The sequence below is a fragment of the Varanus komodoensis genome, unplaced genomic scaffold (genome assembly GCF_004798865.1).
Source record: "Varanus komodoensis strain SLA01 unplaced genomic scaffold, ASM479886v1 scaffold32, whole genome shotgun sequence".
NCBI classification, from domain to species: domain Eukaryota; kingdom Metazoa; phylum Chordata; class Lepidosauria; order Squamata; family Varanidae; genus Varanus; species Varanus komodoensis.
In genome coordinates, this window is record NW_025335798.1 from 14,262,737 (window position 1) to 14,278,759 (window position 16,023).

Below are 16,023 nucleotides of genomic sequence, written 5' to 3' on the forward strand. Positions count from 1 at the left end.
TGAGGGAAGGGTAAGGATGTCAGATGATACATTCTGCTTCAGCTCAAACATAAATGAATAAAATGGTGGCACTGGTTCCAATTCCTGGCCTTGTTCAGTGCCTTGTTTCCGGGTGTGGAGGCAGTCAGTCTGCCCACACCCACATAAGGGACTAGTATTCTCACCGGCAGCAGCCTAGCCCGTCTGCTTAGCTACAGTGGGCGCAGCCTCAATCCATTAAGGCATACCGCGTACGCAGACTGAGGAACGGGATGTCGCTTTTCCTAGCCATGAGACACATGAAGCGAGGTCCCTATGTGCAGTGCTGGATTACACCCTTGATTTTTAATGCAAAGAGCTGAATGTGCAGTACTTCATAATGTACCTTGCAGTTGCTTCCAGCTAGTGCAGGTTAATCGTGAATTCGCAAAATGTGGGGCAGATGGAGCATGGGGATACTTCTGAGATCGGTTAAGACTAAAGGTATACTATGTATATCCACATGAGCAAAGCGATTTTTCCTTTTCTTACTTCAGAACTGGAGAGCGCACATGTGCTGTAGTATCGCACCCTGTTTTGCAAAGGAACAGATACAGCTTCCCCAGGGAATGTATTTAAAGTTACGTTTGCACCATTTTTTTTAAAGGAGAAATAACAGTTACAATATGCCAGACCTCCTGTTCAGACTGAAATAAATGTGTTTTAGCCATGCTAAATAATTAAACAGCACTTCACATTGTATTTAATTTTTAAAATGTTTCACAGCTTCTTTTAGGGTTAAAAGATTATTTTTAATATTTGAATTGATTGGGTGGTTTTGATGTGTTGCAGCTCTTTTTAGGGTTAGACAATTGATTTTAACATTTGAATTGTTCTGATGTATTGCAGCATTTTGATAACTTTTATGGTATCTCTACAGCCATTTCAGCTTCTGCACAGACTACTTCTGTCTATTAAAGTAAGAAGTATATATATGCACTTTAAAAGTTTTAAAACGTTAGTACAGCTATTTGAGCACAAAGGAAGGATTTACTTTAAAAAAAAAACTGCTTGAAACTTTATATATGGAGGTGTAGTCTGACTTTTCCCAAAACAATGGGGAAAAATATTATTTCTTGCCTTTACTATACCGGTTGTACAATGTTGAGAGATTATGCTGTCAGTGGTCCATTAAGGAGGTAGCTCACATCTCATTGAATCAGTTACTAAATACACATTGCATCAATGGTTTGGCATGGAATCCTGTATCAGGACTGTAAGGTCTGAATCAATGCAAAGTGTTTCCTTTCTTGAGTCCTATTTAGGAATCCTTAACTGTGCAGGCTAAATGCATGAGGAAGGGGAGTGCCTTAGTTTCTCCCTCTGCCTCATGCCTTTCCACTGCTCTCTGCCTATGGATGGTGATGTCCCAAAGGGGGTAGCTTCTTCCGCTGTCCTGTGTTCAGGAATGCTGATATTCCAGTGTTCCAGACTGAATGAAGGACCACTGTAGATGGAATGCACTGCCTTCACTTGAAGAGAACAATGGAAGGGGGCGGAGCTAAGGTCCCCCCCCCCATACACACACACACACTTGTGTGTTGAGCCTACCCAGTTAAGCAAGGAATGATGTAAGTGGCAGGGCAGGCTGGCTATCTCCTCTAGTAAAAGGAAAAGAAAAGAACACACACTTACGCAAAACTAAAACACAGCAAAAACACTCCAGAATGTCATAACACCTGAGAACAATAAGTTGGCACTGAAACCCTTGCAGTATTATGTAAGACTGAGACCGAATTACTCTACACTGCCAATAAAAGGAACAACCAGGTCCTAGATCCATTCAAACTTGCTCTGGAAGCAAAAATGATGCAACTAAAGCTGCTGAGAAGGAACAACTGCGCCCCGGCAGCCTACTGCACGCCGCCAGCCTACGCCGCAAAGACCGCGCCGCTCCGCCCCGCCATTCCATCGCCCACCTGGCTGCTCTGCCACACCCCTGCACGCGTGGCAGGCGTGCCCGGATGAGGCGGGGCGTCGGGAGCCCGGCGGCTTGAAAGCGCCGGTGGCCGCAGGGCCGGAGGCCACAGGGCGTCGGCCAAAGGGTGGTTGCCACCATTGGGGGGGGGCCGAGCGGGGGGGCTGAGTGGGGGGCTGGGCTGGCCAGGGGGCTTTCACTTTCACTGTTTAGGCCCTCTTGCTGGGCGGTGAATTTTTAAATGTTTTTATAATTTTACAGTGTTTTTAAATTGTTTTATGGAGTTGTCCCTGGCCATGCTGCCGCTTGTATTACCTGGGGAGCGCACCGGTGCCGCCATTGGGGTGGTTATGGGCAATGGACATAACAGCGGTGGGAGCTTAACGTGTCCGCATAGAAGAAGGAGGGACAGATGGCTGACACCTGTCCCTACTTCTGGTTTTGCTCCCAGCCAGAGGGTGCCAGGGAGTCTTGTCAGTCGCCCCTCGGGCCTGACGGTGCTGTTGCTTAATGCCAGGTCGGTCAATAACAAATCTGCCCTCATCCAGGACTTGATTGTGGATGAGGGGGCCGACCTGGCCTGCATAACGGAGACCTGGGTGGGGGGGGGGGGATGTTGCCCTCTCCCAGTTGTGCCCGCCTGGGTATCTGGTTCAGCACTGCTCATGGCTGGAGGGGAGGGGAGGGGGGGTCACTTTGGTTTACCGAGCCTCCACCTCTCTCATGGGACTTCCTGTCCCTTCGAGACCAGGGCTGGAGTGTCTCTACTTGGTGTTGGGCGACCGAGACAGATTGGGGATTCTGTTGGTGTACCGTGCACCCTTCTGCCCAACAGTCTCCCTGCCTGAGCTGACGGAGACTGTCTCAGACCTGGTGTTGAGGACCCCCAGGATGTTGGTCCTGGGGGACTTCAATCTCCATGCCGAGGCTAGTCTGACCAGGGCGGCTCAGGACTTCATGGCCTCTATGATGGCCATGGGGCTGTCTCAACATGTCACCGGCCCAACCCATGAACGTGGACACACTCTGGACCTGGTTTTCTCAACGGGGCAGGAAGAGGGTGGTCTGAGGGTGAGGAATTTATGCTTGACTCCCCTGTCATGGTCAGATCACTTCCTGGTGAGGTTTGTGCTCGAGAGTGACTTCTCCCTATGTAAGGGCGCGGACCCGATTGTGTGGGTCCACCCCCGGAGCCGGATGGATCTGGAAGGATTCCTGAAGGCCCTGGGGGATTTTCCAGCTGACAAGACGGGTGCTCCTGTCGAGGCTCTGGTCGAACTGTGGAACAGGGAGATGACCAGGGCTGTAGACACGATCGCTCCTAAGCATCCTCTCCCACCGGGCAGAGCCTGCTCTTCCCCTTGGTATACTCCTGAATTGAGGGCAATGAAGCAGGCTGGGAGACGGCTAGAGCGTAGGTGGAGGAGATCACGGGATGAATCTGACCGAACACACTTAAGAGCCCACTATCGGGCCTATGCTGTAGCGGTGAGGGCGGTGAAAAAGAGATTTTTTTCCGCTTCCATTGCCTCCTCACAATGCCATTCGGCGGAGCTCTTTCGAGTGGTGCAAGGCCTGGTTTGTCCAGGTCCGAAAGAAGATCTGATTCCACCCTCAAAGGCCCGCTGTGATGACTTTGCCAGGCATTTCAGGGAGAAAATCGCTCAGATTCGTCACGAGCTGGATTCCACTATTGATTCAGAGGTTTTAAGGGAGACACCAACGCTACCATCAGGTCCAGAATTATTGGATGAATTTCAGTTACTGCGGCCCGATGATGTGGACAAGGTGCTTGGACGAATACGTCCCACCACTTGCCTTTTGGACCCTTGCCCGTCTTGGTTAATAAAGGATTCCAAGCACAGGATTGGAACCTGGATCTTGGAAGTGGTTAACGCTTCTCTGAGGGAGGGTTGGGTGCCTGCCCCTTTAAAGGAGGCAGTAGTCCAACCTGTCCTGAAGAAGGTGTCACTGGATCCAGAGAAGGCCACTAATTATAGACCAGTGACCAACATCCCGTTTCTGGGCAAGGTGTTAGAGCAGGTGGTGGCGGGACAACTCTAAGCACTCTTGGATGAAACTGATTATCTGGACCCATTTCAGTCCAGCTTCAGACACGGGTACGGTACTGAATCTGCCTTGGTCACCCTGTATGATGACCTGTGCAGGGAGAAGGACAGGGGGAGTGCCTCCCTGTTGGTTCTCCTGGACCTCTCAGTGGCTTTCGATACCATCGACCATGGTATCCTTCTGGATAGGCTTGCGGGATTGGGGGTTGGAGGCACTGCTTTGCAGTGGTTCCGCTCCTATCTCAACAGCCGATTCCAGAAGGTGGTGCTGGGGGACTATGGCTCTGCGCCATGGCAGTTATGCCATGGAGTACCGCAGGGGTCCATTTTGTCCCCTTTGCTGTTCAACATCTACATGAAACTGCTGGGAGAGGTCATCAGGAGGTGTGGGCTGCGGAACCATCAGTACGCTGATGATACCCAGCTCTACCTCTCATTTTCCACCAATCCAGGTGAGGCAGTGGCTGTACTGAACTGGTGCCTGGCCGAGGTAATGGGCTGGATGAGGGCCAATAAACTGAAGCTCAATCCAGACAAGACGGAGGTCCTGTTGGTTGGTGGTTCGGGCTTCGGAGAGGGTGGATTTGACCTGGTCCTGAATGGTGCAACACTCCCTCTTAGGGACAAGGTCCACAGCTTGGGAGTGCTCCTCAACCCGGAGCTTTCACTCGAAGCTCAGGTAACAGCAGCGGCGAGGAGCGCTTTCCTCCAGCTTCGGCTGATTCTTCAGCTGCGCCCCTACCTGGAGTACGACTGCCTCGCAACAGTGACTCATGCGCTGGTGACTTCCCGTCTTGACTTCTGTAACGCGCTCTACATGGGGCTATCCTTGAAGATGGTCCGGATACTTCAATTGGTTCAAAATAGAGCTGCCAGGCTGCTGACGGGGACTGGACGTTATGTTCACATGACTCCAGTTCTCCGTCAGCTTCACTGGCTTCCCATTGAAGTCCGGGCCCAATTCAAGGTGTTGGTGATGACCTATAAAGCCCTAAACGGCTTGGGTCCTGGTTACCTGAAGGAGCGCTTACATCCATATATGCCCGGCCGCCCCCTGAGATCTGTGGGAGAGTCCCTTCTCCGGGAGCCCTCCGTGAAAGAAATTAGGAGGGTGGTTACTTGGAGGAGGGCTTTCTCAGCAGTGGCGCCTAAGTTATGGAATGCGCTCCCCAGAGAGGTCCGCCTGGCGCCGTCGTTATTTGTTTTTCGGCACCAGGTGAAGACCCTTTTATTTAGGCAGCATTTTAAATGTTAATATTATTGAATTTTAACTGGCCAGGGCGGCTTATTTTATATTATATATATGTATATATTTTAATTTTTATTTATGTGGATCTAATTTATTATTGTAAGCCTCCCCAAGGCTTCGGCGAATGGGGCGGCATAAAAATGTTTTAATAAATAAATAAATAAAAAGACTCACCGGCAAAGAAAGCCGTGATAGGGAAAGTTGAAGGCATAAGACAAAGAAGGCAGAGAACAATATAGAACAGTTTGGTTCCATAAAGGAAAGAACCACCTTGAGTTTCAAATTGCTGAGCTGAGCCGTCCAGGACAGAATATTTTGGAGGGAGGTCATTCTAGGGTTGCTGTAAATCACCATGTAACAGCAATACAGCCACATGATACTTACGATACTTGGGATGAACAGAATGACCTAATTTACTAACCATGATAAGGATGGAATCAAGTACATGGAAAGGATGCAATCAACCATGAAATGTCTACAGAAGCCATGTTTTGGCAGAGGTTACAGCCAATGGCTGCTATCATGAGAAATGCTGACTTCCAAGGGAGCCAGACCAACCAAATTCACCAACCACACTTGAGTGGATGGCATTGATATGATAAACTATGAACCTATACCACCCGTGGCAGAATCAAAGGCCATTTTTAATGTTCATGAACCTTTAATAGAATGAAGACCATCCAAAAATTACAGAAATGTGCCTTTGGACATTGACATTTGAAGTGACTTATGGCATTGTGAAATTAAATGTGTATGTCATTAAATCAACTAAAGTTATAGTTTTTAGGTTACCACTTTAGAAAAATTGAGCATGCACCTCTAAACTTTCTTTATGCATATAAGTGGGATAGGGGCTGTTTTAATTGGGAGGCTTCACCTATGAACATTTCAGGCTGTTCAGTCCCATCTAACTTAATCATTAGTCATTTTTTAAATGTCAGGGATGCATAACAAGTGGGCCATGTGCCTTCCCAAATTGGCTGTTGCCCAGGACAACTTTCTTTAAATTTTAGTGTTGTCCAATGTATTAGTTTGGTTAGTTTCATCATCTGCACAACCGGTGTTCCAGAATATGATTTATTGACTGCGTTGGAGAGTGGAATTGATTTTTGCTGATGTGTTGGGGCAAATGGCATCTTTCCCTGTAGCCATGTGTGACTGGTGAATTTGGTTTATTTGGCTCACTTGACAGCTGGTGTTCTAAGCCCTTTTTGCCTTTTCTTGCCTGGAACAGAGACTGGACTGTAACTTATGTGGGTGCGTCATGGTTTTTGGCATCCCACTCATCTGAAGCATTGCTCAGCCCAAGCCCTGGGCACAGAGCTCTGAGTGTTGCTTGGTACCAGTGCATTTCCCTCACAACTAAATTGTCACGTGGGGGACAATTTTCAAGGTGCTTGTAACTAGGCAGGGAAGGGTTAATGTTCCTCTTCTCACAAGCAGCAACAGCCTCACCAAAATACTTTTTCCTGCATGGCAAGCTGGCAGAGTTCCCTTTTCTCCTTTGGTTGGGATGATTTGAGTGGGGTCAAATTTAATGGAAGAGTTTATTTTATTTGGGATTATTTAAATGAGAAAGTAACTTACTGAGTGCCTCTTAATAGTTTTGTTTAAATCCTTCTAAATTTGTTTATAAATTTTAAGTAGCTTATGTAGATTTGTGTTTCATAGACCTAGGTCCTTGTTCATTTAAGCATCTAGAAATGCTCATGTCTTTCACGCGGCTCGGTATGGATAAGGGTTTCTTTTATTTTTTTTATTTTTTGTGGGTGGAGACTTAGGACTAAATAGTTTCCCCTGCATACTGTTTGTTGGCTGGAAATGGAACCAGAATGTGACTTCCGAGGAGTGTTGTGGCTGGTTGCAGCACGTATATGTGGTGATGCAGGAACGGTGCATGTGGTCATTTTAGTTCACTTACAAGTTGTGTCCTGAACTTTCTCTCTCTCAAACTGCTTATTGACCGGAACAAGTGCTGTAACATCATTTCTGTGATCATTTCTGTGGCTTATTACATCCTTCTGATCAAATCATATGTGACTGGTCAATTTCATTGATTTAGGTAATGGGAAATTGGCATTCCAGGCTGTTTTCCAGAATATGGGCTATGGCCCCAAATGGGTATTAGGACGTGTTTTTTCTGGAAGTTTCACAGCTTATTACACATGGTGTGACTGGTGAATTTGGTTGGTCTGGGTCTGTTGGAAGTTAGCATTTGTGCCTTTCCATTCTGTTCTGGATGGGTTAACATGGGTTCAGTAATATCATGTTGCGATAATATCAGTTCTAACACAGTGTTCTCAAGTATCTCATGCTATTGATGTTGGCATGTTAGTGCCTGTTTTTGTTTTTAGTTTTTAATAAATAAGGATGTTTCTCCCCAACCTGTTCTGTTCTGGCGTTTACACTGCTCCACTAAACAATACTGTTGCACTAAAACAATATATTTTTAACGGCAAACCATTGTTGAATGCATGGATATAGTCACCGAATGCACCTGCTTCTTATTTGTGAAACACCATCGAAAGCATGAGTATTATCTACATGATGAACTTAAATCCATTTTATATCAATTTAACCTTTGTAGAAACTACTCCCATAGAACCCCTGGAAATTTATTTTGGTGAGGTTGCTGAGAAAGCCCAGTGAGAAGGTATTCTGAGGAACTTTAAATTCTCTGCAGTAATTTTATTATGCCTCCATAGCTCTGAGTAGATCTACAGCTTGTAGTTGATAATAGATTTCTGGTACATGATACTGTCAAAATAGCATCTGTGCTAAAGGGCTACTGCAAACTGTGAGCCTTATAATGCTATAGCTGAAACCCTGTTGATCATTTCACCATTTGAAATAAACAGATTTGCCTAAAAAGAACCAAGCAACAGCATTTCATGTTCTTTATTTTTTGATGAAATAGTTGACTTAAAAATAATGGCAAATACAGAGTGTTATAGGGCTGTTTTAGAGGCCTTTAATGACATAGATCTCAGCACTATTGCTACAGCCTAATGTTATAGCATCAGCTTTGGGCATTTGGGTGTCTTCACAGATCCATTAAACGATGGCAGAAGCAATAGCAATAAGTGAAGTGCTTTATAGTAACAACACTGAGTCCATAGGAATATACATAAGCATAAGAAGTGTGAAAAATTCTAGATATATGTTTTCATCTTGGAATAAATGCCCAGAAGGAACATGAATTAATATCCAAAGCATCGCTTTTTGAAAACGTTCCTCTGCAGCCTTGTACATGACTAAGCCAAGCCATTTGCTATGTATCAAAAATGGTTTACTTCAAGGGTTGCCTAGGGATCTCAAACTGGCAAATAAAATTAAGAAAATAATGGAAAAATGTTTATGCTTTTCTTCTCTGGCTTTATCATTTTGAGCTTTTCAGAATTGCTTGTGCTTATTACTTCAGTAAATAGCCAGATGTGTCAAAATTTGGGCAAAGCACCAGGGGATTTCCCCCCTTCCATCTCACGCATCATTTAAGCTCAGAAGATCGACATATCCTAAACATAAGGTTAAGAAGTTTCCTTAGTGTTGTATTTGAAGGATTTTCCAAAGAAAGACTGATCTGTATTGTCAGTCACTGTTTTAGCTAATTATTCCTACTGTGCTATATAGAAAGAAAATAAAAGCAACTTATAAAACAAGAGCAGCTTTTCCCGTTTTGCATTACTCTTTCCCTCTCCATGTTACATATCTTCAAGAACTTTGGTGCTCTTTGAAGTGTCTGACCTTCTTAGAACATGCCACAAGCTCCATGTGATCTCGCAGCTGTAAACCAAACACTGCTTGTCCCTGATTAGAAAGAGATATGACTCTATATTTTCTGTATGTGGTGGCGTACAGATTTGGTTGATCAAAGCTTCTTCTTTGGCAACAACAGCATTTTATAGGCTGAGCAGGTGATATTTGCATTTGCCTCAGTTCTTCAAGCAAGAGAATTCTGGTGCTTGCCTCACCTTCAGTTTCTGCATGTGCTTGCAGGTGCCCTTTGATTTCTGTGAACAGGAAAAATGGACACACTGAATGCACAGGGAAAATGTGCAAAATAAGAGTATTTTTCAAAGTTGCACAACTTTGCCCATAGCCTAAAATGTGAAATTGTACACTTTTGGAACCTGAAACATTGTGAACTGCTCTTCCTCAGAAATTCCTCAGAAATTTAAGTTTTGCATGTGAGTGCATGTTGGAGAATGCAGACCCCTCCTTCTTCAGCTCCTCACTCAGCAGGCAGCAACACTGTAAAGTCCCAAGGCCTGTTTAGTGCTCTAGAGATTTTTTCACCCCAGAAATTCAAGCATCCAGAGATGTGGCTAGGACAGAAGGAGATAAAAATTGTAAAATGACGGGTGCACACATGATCCCCCACCCCTCACAGCCACCTCCTTACGATGAGGAAAGCATGGAAGCACCACACTCTGAGAATTTTTCCACAAATTGGGGGCACAATATATTTTCGTTCCTTCCCATCATGTGTGGTTGAAAATAGGTTAAAAATGTTGGCATGGTGCTAATTCAACATTATGTTTGGTCTGACCCTCAGACTCAAATGTGAAGGAGGTGCACTAATAAATCTGATCTAATGATGCATTGGGAAATGGTTATGCTGTGCTAAAGTACTTCCAATTGTCACTCAACAAAGATATTAATAGCACAATGGTATTCATGTTTACTCAGATGCAAGCCCCATGGAGATCAGTGGGATTACTGCCAAATAAATGTATATAGAAGTGCTGCTTTTGTTATTAGAAACCAATGAAATGAAGGGAAGGTGGCCAAATGTAGTCACATGTCTGCTTTAGCAAAATATGGAGATGTTTCCAGCAGTGAGCAGGAGCAAGACATTGCCACAGATTCCCTTTTTCCATTTATATAATATCAATGAGTAGATTGCCACTTGTTGCACAGATGAATTAATTTATTGTTTGTTTGTTTCTAAATTATGATTGTTGTTATTGCATTACATGTACGTCCCACTTTTCTTCCTCTTGTAAGGAACTTAAGATGGCTTGCACGTTTTTCCTCCTTTTTATTTTATCTTCAGAACAACTCTGCAAGGTAGCTTAGGATGAAAGACCATGACTGGCCCAAAGCCACCCAATAAGCTGAGTGGGGACTAGAATGCGGTTCTCCCATGCCCCAAGCTAACACTGTAACCTCTACCGCACTCTGACTCTCTCCCAAGTAACCAAAACTTTCTGGGCTCATCCAACTGTATGCAAAAATATAGACTATAAAACCTGGCCTAAACCCTGATTGAAATGAATTCAGATAACCTTATCCAATTCTTATCCAAGAATGCCTGGAGCTGGTGGGCCACCACCCACTCCAGAACCATGGCCAGGAAAGCAACATTTCCCCCTAATCTCTGGAGCGAGAGATGAAGTCTTCAGAGGTGGCCTCATGGCCATCTCTCTCAGATCATTTGGGTCCATTTCCTCTTACAAGCAGGAATTAATTACCACCTTGTCCCAGCTGGCTGTTCCATCCCTGCTATTTTTATAAGCCAAGAAGAGCAAGGATCCAGTAAAGAAGATGTCACATGAACCTATCCAAGCACCTTATATCAATGTTCTCAGGCTATACCAACTGCAACTCATCCAAGAAATCTGGACTGGGAAGTGGTTTGGATTCCTCCCTTGATTCATTTGTTGTAACGCTGGAGTCTAAGAGCTAGTAGATGCAAGGGGTTTTATCTGCTACGTACCTAGCAGATATGTTACAAAGTCGTCAGATAGGTCTACAGTGTTGTTAGAAAAAGCTTATAATAGGCCTTGGATGATCCTAAAAAGTTCTGCTGGGGGATAAATAGAGGACTGAACTGAGGCAGTGGGATGCTGCTCCTATGTGACCCTCACTACCCCTAAACACGCCTGACTTTAGGCATATACCAGGATTCTAATAGCAGTTTTTCTTCTCCTGCAACCAAGCAGTCTCCTATTTTGCTTCATTGCTTTCAGCTCCATGGAATACCGTGTAACCACAGTGAGCGCACGCCAGAGCAACCATGTTAACCCTCCAGGTCATTTCTGTATCCCAAAGGTTGATCAGTGTGCCAGCCACATGGTCCAGAACACTCTTTAGACGCTTCAGAAAACCACGGGAGCACATCGTCACAACATGTCCCTCATCCTTACGATAATTACAAGAGCTGGGCAGGGCTGTCGATAACAGGACATTTTGGGGGGCATTCATTTATAGAGTCACCGTAAATCAGAGACAGCTTGATGGGATATAACAGTAGCAATGTCATGCGAAGGGCAAAAGCCACCCTCAGTCTAAACCTCAAATGTCAATGAACTGACAATGGCAACAGGACCAAATGAAAGTCCTCCCCCTTCGGATCCTCATCCCCATGCTTAAGTGAAAGATCCATATGTGTTGGCCAGCTGCCACGGTTATTACAGAGGCCATGAAATCCTGAGCTGGCCTAAACAAGTTCTCTCAGCATCAGTGTTAGTGTCCCCCAGAGCCAACATCCTGAGGGATTTGAGCATCACATCAGAGACTACCTGTTAGCCCAGGTAAGAAAACTGATGTGTCATGGGGTGAAGCTCCAGAAGCTGTGAGAGAGAGAATTCTTATAGACTACAGCATCTCCCCACCACACACACCTGGACCTCAAGACTACCTTGTTGCCGAGCTAGTAGAGGGCTGGGAGAAACCAGCTCTACCCTATCTGCCCAACCAGGTCTCTGTTACACAGATCAGATCAACTGCTGAAATAAGAAAAGAAAACATCACAAAAAATGTAGAAGTAAAGAACTGTCTAAATCAAACACATGCAAACCTATGCACGTTTACTCTGAGGTAAGTTGCACTAGGTTAGGGGCTTCCTCCCAAGAAAGTGCACGTAAGATTGCAGCCAAAACAATCACTGGGACATTGATTTACAATACAGGCAAGCATAGCAGCCTCATTTTTGCTTGTTTGCACGTATCTCCTTATGCAGCGCCACAGCCCCAGATTCTGTATCAGAATAACAGAAATTGTTTCATTTTTCTGATCTGATCAGCAACCTGCTGGAACTGATCTTCCCATTTACTGGAACTCAATATTCATCCTGGATGCTGTGCCCAGGTATGGAACAGCTTTTCCAATGAAGTGTGTAATGCCAGGTTTGATGCCACATAAAGACATTTCTATCCAGCCAAGCGTTTTAACTAATCCACCTAGGCCTTTTCTTTCTAGGCATGCAGAGGACAGTGCCCTAAGTCATGGGTTTTGCGTTTCTCAATTATAAAATCTTTGGGCTTGATTTTTGGATGCTGTGAACATTCTTTTGTTGCTGTATTTGATGTTGCATTTGGTCTTCTATTTATTGTGTATTTAAAATTATTTTATGCTTGCCTCCTATAAGCTGCTCAGAGTAGATTATGTTATAAAATGGCATCTAAATGTCATTAATAAATACCTAAATCCTATGTTAATGCAGTGCACTTAATGCAGGCTAATTCTTTCTTTTGTTCAGACTTCTAAATAGCCCTGCTGCATATTTAAATGGAAACTTTCACGAACACTCTAGCTTGTTCAGTTAAATTAGGTATATATGTTAGAAAATTTGCCGTATTTACCAAATACTCTTTAGCTAATCATCTCTATATTTTGGCAATTATTAGGTGATTCTTTTCAAATGCAAACTGGCATTTCGGACTGTAAAAATAAAATCCCAGGAACAACCAATTTCCTTATGTCTAAAAGAATGTCTGAAATCTTCTGGATGCTTGTATTATTTTGATCTCAGGGGCAGAGAAAGCTGCAGAAACCTACAAATCTGTGTTAGATTATATAAGTGTTGAAATGTCAAGCAGAATGAAATGCATCACCAGAGCAATGCTGCTGGTTACGTACTGACAGTCACAGAAATCAATTATTCAGTGAACCACATCCTCAGACTGCTTTGTTGGTGCAAGTCCCACTCAAGTGAATGCAGCTTGCAATCACCTTGGAGAGCTGAACTGTATATCTAAGTCTGCATTTGCAATGCTGTAAGCATTCAGTAATTCATGCCCTGGCCAGACATGCGGACCTGTGAATTCAGTGGAACTCGCAGATGGACAGCTCCTCCTACTACCTATTATAAACGACTACTTCTACTACTAATAATAATATTTTTTCAGCTATTCCATCTTTTCCTCATTAGCAGATTTGTTCTGGAAGCAAGCAAGCAAGCAAGCAAGGAAGGAAGGAAGAAAGGAAGGAAGGAAGGAAGGTAGGTTTACAAGCAGAAGAGATTGTTGCCTAGATTTCCTGTAACATGATCTGAATGAGACTAGAATGCAGCATACTACAAGCATGGTTTGGAAGTACAATTCCTGAAGAGTAAGTCCCGCTGAACTCCATGGGGTTCTCTCCGACAGGGTGGAATTTGTAGGTGTTAATTATAACAGGACCTGTGTGTTAAAGGGGCTCTATCTGTAACCTATTAATAAGTCTACACTAAACTTGTTGCATTTATTTCTAAATAAACGTGCAGAGGCCTCTATTGAACAGCTGCCTACTGCCTAGGAAATACACCATTGAACTTGGTTGATTTTCCTCTGGGAAAGATGTTAACACACTAACCTCACAAATCCAAGATTAATGCTGATAAGCAGCTTCCATTCAGGACCGGGAACCCTAGAAGGACCTGAGGCACTGAGGCTGCAGGCACTCTCTGACAACTGGGGTTCTGTCTGCACTGGAAGTCCAGCATGACTGGAGGTTCAACATGACAAGATAAAAGGACTGCAGCCCCTCTTAGAAAAGCAGGAGGTAAGAGCTGGTGGGACCCTCTCAAAGGATGGAGTCCATACCTTTCAGGGATTTGGGCAATATTGCTCAACCCCATTGTAGCTATCGGGATGGGGCAAATCTGCTTTTTGCTGTGAAAATCTGTATGGTTGTATGGATGAAAAGACTTGCAAGGAGGGCCCAGAGTTTCAACAAGCTAAGCACTGGTTTGGAAAGTGGTAGCCCTACATTCTTCGAATGGACCACCTTCTCTGAATATCAAGCTACCAATGGGGTGGGGGTGTTGTAATGTGTAATATATCCATATTAGCACCATAACCATAAACTCCCAGGCCAGAATGGGCTTGTGGGTCAGGGCCATGTTGGGCAGACTGGAATTCAGGAAGAATTGCAAGCAATTCAGAGAGAAAAATAAACACAGTCCTTTGAAAGATTAAAAAAATACAAAGTCTGTTTCATTAGGGAAACAGTTAAAAATAATGGCAAGGCTTTAATTCTTAGCAAATGTATCAAGGGAACTCTGAAAACAGAATAAAATATTCAAGGAATGAAAAATAAACAGTCCTAACATCAAGAGTCTTATGAAAGGCTGCGACAAATTGCGGGTTATATATCATTACTTTTAGAAAACTAGATTCAGTGGGAGGGTGGATAAGAAGAGAGAAGCCGCACCTGGGTACTGACGTCCTTCTCTGGCCACTCCAGCCTTTCATTCCACAAAATGTCAAGATCCCACAGTACAAAACTGCTGCTGGAACCTGGCTAGGAGAAAAGCTACTTGGGACTTCTTTGGAGTAGGAAATAAATGCATCTTGGTCAGAAGCTGATTATATTTCCTGATATTTGGGAAAAGCAAAATCGAATGGTTAGAAGTCATAAGCCATGGAGTCTATTCTGGGGCTGGAAGTAAATGTTTTATGGTAAATTCGGAGTTTCCTCAAGTCAACAGCTGTAATGTCATATGTGCTGTAAAATCATTGTGGTGACAAAGCTACATGTTATTGGCTTCTGTTTGCAGTTCACTCAGCAAAGTGAAATAACATCATGGAGTCTGCATCACTGGAGACAGAAATTACCAGGGAGAGGAAGAGAACTTGATGTATAGCTGCCATTTTCAATGTCATCTTTCCATGCCATCACAGCAAGATTGAAAGTGATATAAAGAATGTGTTTAGCAGCAAGCTTCTTCAGGATGTAAAAAGGGGGCCATGCTGCCCAGCATTTCTGGAAAACAACTTCACCTGAAGTTACATCAGCTGTTTGGGACTGCAACTAGTATAAACTGAAGCTAGCCCAGCAATTGGTCATGGATTATGGAGTCTTCTTACTTCTAAAACTTTGGGGACAGCTGGCTTGTCTACATCTGCTAGTAGACAATGAGCAGCAAAGTAGAACAGAAAGAAACAAATATCAGAAGACTGGCCTGAAGCAGAGTCGCAGAACCTTTTGCAGATGAAAGTCCACTTTGGAGAAGCTTTAAGGGGCCAGATACGAAGGAAGCAACATATGTGGAAGAGAAGGAAAAGTGTCAACGCAGAGAAGAAAACAATGTACCTCAGTTAGCATTACATGGGAAACAACTCACATTCCTTTGTTCTGCCAATATGCTTTATTAATCAATTTCTTTGGTAACCCTGATTTCTAATGAGGTGATAAGGGCAGATGAATTATTCTCTGTATCTTCTCATCCATTATAATTTTAAAAAGTGTAACATTTCCTACCATTAATGTTAATTTGTTCTTTTGTGCTCTCTCTCTCTCTCAGGGTAGAAGTCACAAACATTCTGTCACAAGCATTTCAGGAGTTTCTTGTTCAGGAGATGCTCCAACCTCCTCAATCATTTGGGTCACTTCTTAATCATGCACATTTATGCCATTTGGCCACAAGCAGGTGGAAATATGTGATGATATACGATCTCTCCCTTCCTCACATGGACTATTTCATGTTTCCAAGGAGCTCATTTTCATCCACAGTTAAAAAAACCCCAAGATTTCTGTAGCCCTAGCACATCCTGTTAAAGTGA